The following is a 9,445-nucleotide window of genomic DNA, read 5'->3' on the forward strand; positions in this document are numbered from 1 at the left end:
CCGAGAAATCAAAGACATGTTACTCATGGGAGAGTATACCTATCCCGACATTATGACAATATTAAAGGTATTAATGCCTGCTGGCATTTATGAAAAACTCAAGGAAAAAGAGTGGGAGGTGGGAGACCAAAAGATAGAATGGACAACCTTAGAAGCAGAAGAAAAGGCCCGAACTGCAGGAGCAGGGCTTGGGGATAAAACTAAAGCACTACCAGGTTTACTAGTACAGGTACTGCCACGTTTATTAACCACGAAAAAGGAAGACTGGGGTGCAATCTCAGCCTGTAAACAAAAGCAAGATGAAGACACTAGTGATTTCTATGCTCGATTCGAAAAATGTTTTGGTATAAATAGTGGTATAAAAGCAAGTAGCGAGTCATACCCACATCTGTTTGTGACAAAATTAGTTGAAAATTCCTTGCCCCAGGTGAAGAATAGAGTATTAAAATTCGAGAGTACCTGGCAAGGTAATACCCCATCACAAATGTTACAAATGTTACAGTACCATTACAATAGAATTAGAGAGGAACAAGAACATGAGCAGAGACGCATGAAAGACACAAAAATGAAAATGCTAGTCTCCCAGACAGTTCCAGCTGAAGGTCATAAAAAGGGTACGACACAGTCCGGTGATTCAGCAGGACCTGTAAAAGGGACATGCAACTATTGTAAACAACCAGGTCATTACATACACGATTGCCCAGTCTTGAAGCGTAATATCGCCACAGGTAAAACACAAGAAAGACCACGGCCACCTAGACAGGATCAGAATGAACAAGGAGCACCGCAGCATGCCCAGTCCATGCCAGCTCCACAACAGTCTATACAGTTTGTGCCAGCTGCACCAGCGCTGCCTGTTGCTGCCACACAAACAACGACACGACAGCTGTACCAGACCGCACAGTATGAATATCCTGATTATCAACGATACGCATGAACCAGCCTAGAGAGGGAAGTTGACTTACCCCTTATCGAGGTCCCTGTAGACCAAGAAGGACCTTATGTACATAGTGAACTATTAGGCCAAGATAGAAAATTTTTACTTGATACAGGGGCAAGTCGAACAACTATAAAACGTAGTGAAGTTCCAGGGGCACCCCTCTCAGGCTCACAGAATATTTCCCTTGGTTTTTCAGGAAAACCTATTGTTAATGAAGTATCACAGCCTCTTCCACTTACGATAGGACCTTTGACCCGAACTACAGATTTATTGCTTACTAAATCATGTCCAGAAAACTTGTTAGGTATAAAAACTTTGAAAGCTCTAGGAGCTATAATATGTTGTTCTCCGGAAGGAGTAAGATTGTTTTTACGAGATTTCAAAGGGCACTATGTGTCCCGAGACATGGATTCCCGACTGCAGACTTTACCCACACATTTATGGGCACAAGGCCCTACAGATGTTGGTTGCATGAACATTACACCATATCGAGTCACACTAAAGGCAGGAGTGGTACTACCACGAATGCGACAATACAAGTTACCCCCAGATGCTGTAATGGCTTTACTGCAAATCATTGACGAGCTTATTGGCCAAGGAGTGGTTGTGGAGACCGACTCCAATGTATGTAATTCACCGATAATTCCGATTCTTAAACGAACTGATCCAAAGGCTCCACCAGTATATCGATTGGTTATTGATCTGCGCGAATTAAATAAATGTATTGTACCACAATACCCCGTAGTTCCAGACATCTCTTCATTACTGACAGCTATTGATTCCGAAGCAACATTCTTTACTGTAATTGATCTCAAGAATGCCTTTTTCAGCGTCCCAATAGATCCAGAAAGTCAATACTTGTTCGGATTTAGTTTAAATGGACGAAGCTTTAAATTCACACGCGCACCCCAAGGATTTACAGAAAGCCCCAGCATCTATAGCCAAGCACTGAAACGAGAACTTGACAGTATACACATGCCAGTCAACACTGCCCTGCTTCAATATGTCGATGATCTGCTGATCACCGCTAGAAACGAATCTGAATGTGAGAAAGCATCACTGACGGTATTACAATTTTTGGCCGAAAAGGGACACAAGGTGTCCCCTTCTAAGCTGCAATTCTGTGTCCAGCGAGTTGTTTACCTTGGTCACTCGCTGTCCAAGGAGGGAAGGCAGCTTACACCAGATCGCATCCAGCTAATTGCAAATATGCCAATACCCAAGACACAAAAGGAGGTGCGGGCTTTTATAGGCCTCACTTCATATTGTAGGCAGTGGATCCCTCAATATGCATTTTTAGCAAAACCACTCATTCAATTGACAACACAGGAGGTAGCCACATCGACTGTTCTCCCTTGGACTCAGGAACATACACACGCTTTTGAAAGTTTAAAGAAAGCTTTATGTCAAGCACCTGTCCTAGCAACACCATGTTACAGCAAACAATTTACGCTCTTTGTTACAGAACGCGAAGGTACTGCCTTGTCAGTACTCACACAGGAACAAGCAGGATCACACAAACCGTGTGCTTATTTTTCTAGTACATTAGATCCCGTAGCTCAGGCTCTGCCTGCGTGCCTGAAATCAGTGGCAGCAACAGCTTTAGCAATTAGACAAAGCGATGCCATAGTGTTAGGACATCCATTGACAGTACAAGTACCACATGCAGTAGAGGTTCTCTTGAACCGCACACAAACACAACACTTGACTGTAGCACGACTCACGGGTTACGAATTAACATTGTTTCAGCCACATATAGAAATCAGACGTTGTAGTACATTGAATCCTGCCACACTGTTACCTGTAAATGGAACAGACCCACTTGCACATGATTGTATTGAAGTTATCACTATCACGACGAAACCCAGGCAAGATTTGACAGACGTTCCATTGTCAGACCCAGACCTGACGTTGTATGTAGATGGTTCATGTATGAGAACAAGTACAGGAGAGTTAGTGGCCGCATATGCAGTCACAACAGATACTGAAGTCATTGAAACAAACTGTATAAATACCTTGTCAGCTCAAGCAGCAGAGCTTATTGCTCTGACACAAGCCTGTATTCAAGCCACAAATAAAAAAGTCAACATATACACTGATTCACGTTATGCATTCGGAGTTGTACATGACTTCGGCGTGCTGTGGCGAGAGAGAGGTTATTTAACTTCTCACGGTGCCCACATTCAGCACGGACCCCTCATTCATGCCTTATTAGATGCAATACATCTACCCACTGCAATATCAATTATGAAATGTAAAGCTCATACGAAAGTTACTGATATTATTTCTCAAGGCAATGATCTAGCTGACAGAACAGCTAAACAGACTGCTCAAACTCAAACATCCGACATGACAAAGACAATAGTCCCGACACCAACACATTGCATGATGGTTAAGGATCCCGCTCTTGATGTAATTGACATACAGACACATGCTACACCAGACGAAATAAAGAAATGGACGGAATTAGGAGGGATCCAAACGGACCAGGGATGGATGACGAAGGAGAAATCTGTATGGTTTCTTCCTGACTCTATGGTCCAAGCTATCATAAATACAATACACAGTCCAGCGCATCTAGGAGAGAAAGCTATGCTAGACAGCATCCAACACATTTGGTTCAACAAACATTTACGAGCAGCAGCTAAACAAAAAGTCCGTACCTGTATGATCTGTTGTCAGTTTAACCCAGGAAAAAGCATTCCCGTAGAACAGGGTGGATTTCAGCCTCCTGATCACCCTTTTGAAGTCCTCCAGATGGATTATATCCAGATGGAACGATGTCGAGGATTCAAATATGTTCTCGTAGTTGTCTGCGCTCTTTCCCGCTGGACCGAAGCTTATCCAGTATCAGATTACACTGCCCCGACCACTGCCAAGCAGCTAGTTCGAGAATTCTTCCCACGGTACGGTTTACCACGTGTTGTCTACTCAGATAACGGCCAGCCGTTTTCCTCCGAACTAATGAAACATGTTTCACTTCTGCTAGGATATCAGTGGAAGTTTCATTGTGTCCGACACCCCGAGGCAGCAGGTCTCGTGGAACGACATAATCAAACTCTGAAAATTAGATTGTCTAAAATATGTAGAGAGAAAGGTGTCGACTGGGTAGTAGCCTTACCCGTTGCACTCTTTTACATGAGAATGGTAGCGCACTCTCGAACAGGGCTATCTCCTTATGAAGTGGTCTTTGGTAGGCCACCAAATATGTGGGGGACACCTATACCACGCAAAATAACTGATATTGACTGTAATATGCTGACAGATTACTTGGCTTCCTTGATGTCTGCACTACAATCTTGTCGTTCACAGGTAGCTGCAGCTTTTCCCGACAACACTGAGGTGAAACCCCATGACGTAATTCCAGGAGATTTAGTCTTAGTAAGGAACTTTGATCGGAAGTCTCAGCTGGATCCTAGGTGGAGGTCGCCTCAGCTGGTATTACTAACGACGAGGACAGCCGTAAAGATCGAAGGTCGAAAAGGCTGGGTACATTCAAGTCATATCAAGAAATTTCATGGACTACCATCGGATGTAAATACCACACCTCGTGTGTCTTCGCCCAATGACTCAAAACTTCCTTTGGTTGAATTAAATAGTCGTGAACTATATAAACTAAAACTCAGGTCTAACCCGTCAGGCAATTTGATTGTTTAAGTCCTCTCCAAGGTGAAGCGGTCGAATTTGTCTCTGACATGTATCCCTTAGACCTGTACAGAGAAAGAAACAAAAGGATAAAGCTGAAACGACATGCGTACTGTAAATCACTGCGTAGTCATTGCACAGTGACGTTATTAATTCTGTTTTTCCTAAGTCTTTTAATAATTACTGCAAGTATATTGTTGCACATATGTTATCCTATTTTTAGACATGTTTATAATGTTACTGCTGAACATTCTTTTAGTGAATTACCTCCGCATGAATTGTCATACAGATTTGCGCTGCGCAATAACACTTTTATTAGTATGTTACATCATTCCCATCAGGTTAGCAATGCTACAAATTGTTGGATATGTGGCCGACTCCCTCCCTATCAGAACTATAAGGAATTCTACCTCTCTTTCCATACCCGTTCACACACAACGGCTCCTGTGGAGCATGGTTTAGTTGAATTAATTCCCAAGATTCGAACTCCGCAGTTTATCAAGACAACGGGGTATGGGGAAATCTGAACTTAGTTTTACTTAAAGTCTGCCACCCCAACAAGGAGGGACTTCCCAAAAGAACAGGAACTGATCTAGAAAATGAAGTATATGGATTAGGTAATTTTACGCTTAATCTCTTGATCTTGAATGTCGAATCCGAAGCTACTCCAATTTTGCCCGCCATGTCAGTATTTCCAGTAAAAGGTGAATTATGTGTAAGAAAGAATGGTTCCATACATATGGGCCATAGTAGATGCACCACTGTAATAGAATTTAGTGATCAAGGCAAGTCGACATCTAGAGCTTCCCGCCATTCCTATTTTATATGTGGTCAGACGGCATATATACGTCTGCCTCTAGATTGGGATGGTACCTGCTACATCGGATTCCTTTTGCCACCTGTTTTTCTAGCTCCTCCTGATTATCACAGAAATACTCATTTAGTACACAATAGAGAAAGGAGAGATCTCCCAATAGTCGATTACACTGAAACAGCATGGGAAAAATACACAGATTTCAATAAAGGTCTCTTTACCTATATAGGTACCGTTACTAATAGTAAGCTGATACGTAGATTAACTAGAACACTTGAAGCAGTAGTGAACGAAACTATTTCCGCCTTAGGCAATTTAACAGAAGAGCAGTCTGCTATGCGGATTGTTGTGCTTCAAAATCGTCTTGTCCTTGACGTCATCCTGGCCGATAGGGGCGGAGCTTGTAGGGTCATCGGATCAAGTTGTTGCATTTTCATACCAGAAAATGCGCCATCTGTATATAAAGCCATAACTCGCCTTCATAAGATTGTAAGCCAGATACACCAGAGTCCAGGCACCTGGACTTGGTCCGGTTGGTTTTGGAGTGTATTATCTACCTTTGGATGGAAGGTCCTATCCTTCCTAGGTATTGGCTTTCTCATACTATTCAGTTGCTGTCTATGTCTACAATGTGGACCAGCGATCTGTGGTCTGTGTGCCACCTTGTGTATCCCACATCCAAGTTTTCGTTCAAGATCCCGGAAGAAGAAAGAAGAACAAATGATGTTATATGAACAGATCGATGGATTAATGAAGATTGATATCTCTTGACGGGCAAGTAGGGGACAAGGAGGGAATGTGGAAACATGGATTTTTCTGGTCAGTTATGTCCCCTATCTTGGACCCCAACGGTTCTATGTGCATGTTACAAGTACATGTATGTTCCCTCCAGTTCCAGTTATGAAGACGCAAATACATGTGCGTCCACCGTCAACATGTCCTCTTTCAGATCCGCCATGAATGGGCCGGACATTCCATTCCTAAGTATGAAAGGCCACCGCCTTTATATGGTTCACTTATGCCATTTTACAGTTCAGGCGAGTAGGCCCTGATTCTGCCATCAAGCCTTTTTTCTGCCTTCTGCCTCTGAAAGCTCCAGTCTGAGCCTGCATCTGTGACCATGAACTTTGTCTCATTCCCTGCGCGGCTCACGGTGCCTGACATCAGCTTGCTGCCTGCCAAGAACTGTATTTCACCTTCGAAATTATCTGCTCCGCTCCCTGCCCAATGCATTCCTGTCTAGTAGTTTAAGTAAACATTCTTCCAGCTACCGAGCAAAGGCCCGGCTTCTCTGTCTTTATGCAAGTATGTCATAGCCCTATTACCATGGAAGACTTCTGCCCTCGCATCTAGTGTAGACACTTAGACGCTTGTACACGCACTAACAGTCAGTATAGTCAGTATAGAATAAGATTCTACTCTAAGAGACCTCTCTTTTGGATAACATAGTTCTTTAAACATAGGATGTTAGATATGATTTGGGATTAGGTTGACTTGACCCTCCAGACATCTGTCGCCACATGTAGAGTTAAATGTCAAATCCCCTTCACCCCTTAGTCGCACGTCAATCATACGTCATGCTGCTGCGCGCGCATTTCTGCCAAGTATTTCTGCTGACATTGCAAAATTCTTTCATGGAACCACCCTATTAAGACATCATACCTGATGACGTTCTTTAATTACACCCAGTTACGCCCACTTTTGCTACGCATGTATGTTCTATCTCTGCTATCAATTGTTACGCCTCCTGCATTTGCTTCACTGTAATGCCTATTGTATAAAAGTGATTACTTATTAATAAAGTATGTACTTCACTTCCTGAGCCTCCGTGGTGATGGAACATGGAGTCCACGATTTCGAAATCGTCCATTGGAATAAAGTCCGTTCCTAACCTCTAATATCACGGATTTTGCCTCTTATTTTACTGAGCTATTTTTATTATTTTTCTGTATCAAATTAAGTCCCGGTAATTAAATTATTTACCACACTCTTTATCTGCTGTTATTGTAATGTACAATTAGTTTTATTTTTTTCTGGTGGGTATTTATGTATTTGAAGGGGTCTTCTTGTATGGCTCTTATAACAAAGCCCCAGGCTGCTCGCGCTCTCTGTGCCCAGAAACAAACCCCACCCTCCTCCATCGCCCCTAGCACGAGCCGCCCCCCTGCACGCACTTTATTTATTATTGTGAACAACCGACCCCGTGCGTGATGTTACACGAGCCACGGCGATCAGGCTTTCTGTGTACTCGAGGCTTCATGGGCTGGGAAGGAGTCAGTCACGTGTCAGGCGGTTGTCTCCTTGGGGTTTCATGGGCTGGGACGGAGTCAGTCACGTGTCAGGATGCGGTCTCTATGGGGCTTCACAGGCTGGGATGGAGTCAGTCACCTGTCAGGCTGCTGTCTCCTCGGGGCTTCATGGGCTGGGAAGGTGTCAGTCACGTGTCAGGAGGCTGTCTCCTCGGGGCTTCATGGGCTGGGAAGGTGTCAGTCACCTGTCAGGCTGTTGTCTCCTTGGGGTTTCATGGGCTGGGAAGGAGTCAGTCCTGTGTCAGGATGCGGTCTCTATGGGGCTTCACAGGCTGGGATGGAGTCAGTCACCTGTCAGGCTGCTGTGTCCTCGGGGCTTCATGGGCTGGGAAAGTGTCAGTCAGGTGATGTCTCCAAGGGGGTTCATGGGCTGGTAAGGAGTCAGTCACGTGTCAGGCTGTTTTCTCCTCTGGGCTCCATAGTCTGGGAAGGTGTCAATCAGGTGATGTGTCCAAGGGGGTTCATGGGCTGTGGCGAAGGTTGTCACATGACTGACATCAGTATCTCGGCAGGGATGCTAATTAGATGATGCATAGACCTTTTTCTCCTGATTATGTAAATTGTGGCTGTGGTCTGACGTAGGAACCGGAAATATTGACTGTGCAATGCGATGTGGTTCATTTATACTTCCGGGGACAAGGTGGGGGCGGGAGGATTCTGGATGGACTCCTGATAGGTACTGTCTATGTGATAACCTTAAATGCCAATACCCCATCATATCAATGCGTTCTAGAGGGAACAATTGGACTGCACTCCACTCTCTCAAACAACTTCTCAGTGACAAACGTTATAGGTGAGCCCGAATCCACAGTGAATGCTACTTTCACCTCCCCTATAGCACACTGGATCACCACCCTTGGGGGAATCTTGTGGAGTCTCAATCATTTTAATGGATAACACTACCCCACTATCACTGTGTTCGGATACCTCGTCATGAACGTCCAGGTTCTCTTTATCCCCGATACACCGACTCCATGAACATTCTTGCACATCCTTGGAAATACCCCACTTTCCTGCACTTTAAACAGGCTTTACCTAAAGCAATGCAGCCTTTAAAACATGCCAATTTTTTTTTCAACCCACACCTAAACATGATTTGGGAGTAATGTTTGTTGAGGGTCTACTCTCTTTCGCTAAGCTAATATTTGGATTTTGCCACGACCGGATTCGCTTTTTCAACCTTCACCAGGTCTTTTCCTCTAATTAGTACTTTTGAGGCCATCACTGACCATTCAATTCCCCTAACAATTTCTAGGTCTCATGCAGATTAGGATTACGACAACACAACAATTTTTTGTCATGACAATTAACTACAATCTGATCTCTAAAGTAACTATCTAAATGGCCAACAAATTCACACGTTGACGCCAGGGCTCTTAGTTCCACCAAAAAACTGTCTACTGATTCATGTTGAGACTGTTTACGAGTGAAGAATCTAAGGCATTCCACGATTACACTTGTGTTGTCTTGAAATAGTTGTGTAACATGTTTATAGATTCAGTATAGACTTCCCATTCTGCATCAGGTGGTTGAATGGCCATAGGTAAATGATAAAAAAATATTTGACCTTCAGCACCTAAACAATTGTACAATAAGGCTAGTTTCCTTGCCGCTTTATATTTCTTACCATCAAACACAATGAGGTAACTATCAAAGTTATTATACCATTGCTTCCACTTAAATGTTTGCACTCCTGGCTCAGCAAGAAAAGGTGTGGGAATGTTGGCATTCTGCATG

At 43.7% G+C, this 9,445-nt stretch overlaps 1 protein-coding gene across 1 annotated transcript in view; it reads right to left on the minus strand.

Annotated features, from left to right (window-relative positions):
- LOC146869438 (E3 ubiquitin-protein ligase TRIM39-like) overlaps positions 1 to 9,445 on the minus strand; it is a 179,142-nt gene that overhangs the window by 17,178 nt on the left and 152,519 nt on the right. The window lies entirely within an intron of this gene.

Source organism: Triturus cristatus, chromosome 1_1, assembly GCF_964204655.1.
Source record: "Triturus cristatus chromosome 1_1, aTriCri1.1, whole genome shotgun sequence".
Classification (NCBI taxonomy): domain Eukaryota; kingdom Metazoa; phylum Chordata; class Amphibia; order Caudata; family Salamandridae; genus Triturus; species Triturus cristatus.